The 283-nt window shown below is 31.1% G+C and overlaps 1 protein-coding gene across 1 annotated transcript in view; it reads left to right on the top strand.

The window, feature by feature from the left end:
• Positions 1-283, top strand: part of LOC119587454 (WD repeat-containing and planar cell polarity effector protein fritz homolog) — an 8,094-nt gene that overhangs the window by 4,972 nt on the left and 2,839 nt on the right. The window lies entirely within an intron of this gene.

Below are 283 nucleotides of genomic sequence, written 5' to 3'. Positions count from 1 at the left end.
TGTGGAATAACAAAAGTTTTTTCACATATATTGGTAGACATGATTCAGTGTTGACATTTACAGTATATGAATATCATCATCATCGTCTAGTAATTTTTTCCTCAATATGTAGCACTTTGCAAATCCTGAAAACTTTTCTTATCACAAGAAAAAAAATATGTTCATTAGTCCAGTAACAGTTCCATTAACGATTTGTCTTGCAGAATATAGATATAGCATAGCCATTCCTAAAGTTACCAATGGGCTCATGAAGCTTGCTGCATTAATGGATTTTTATTTTTCC

Source organism: Penaeus monodon, chromosome 22 (assembly GCF_015228065.2).
Source record: "Penaeus monodon isolate SGIC_2016 chromosome 22, NSTDA_Pmon_1, whole genome shotgun sequence".
NCBI classification, from domain to species: domain Eukaryota; kingdom Metazoa; phylum Arthropoda; class Malacostraca; order Decapoda; family Penaeidae; genus Penaeus; species Penaeus monodon.
This window is presented reverse-complemented; position numbering and strand designations above follow the sequence as displayed.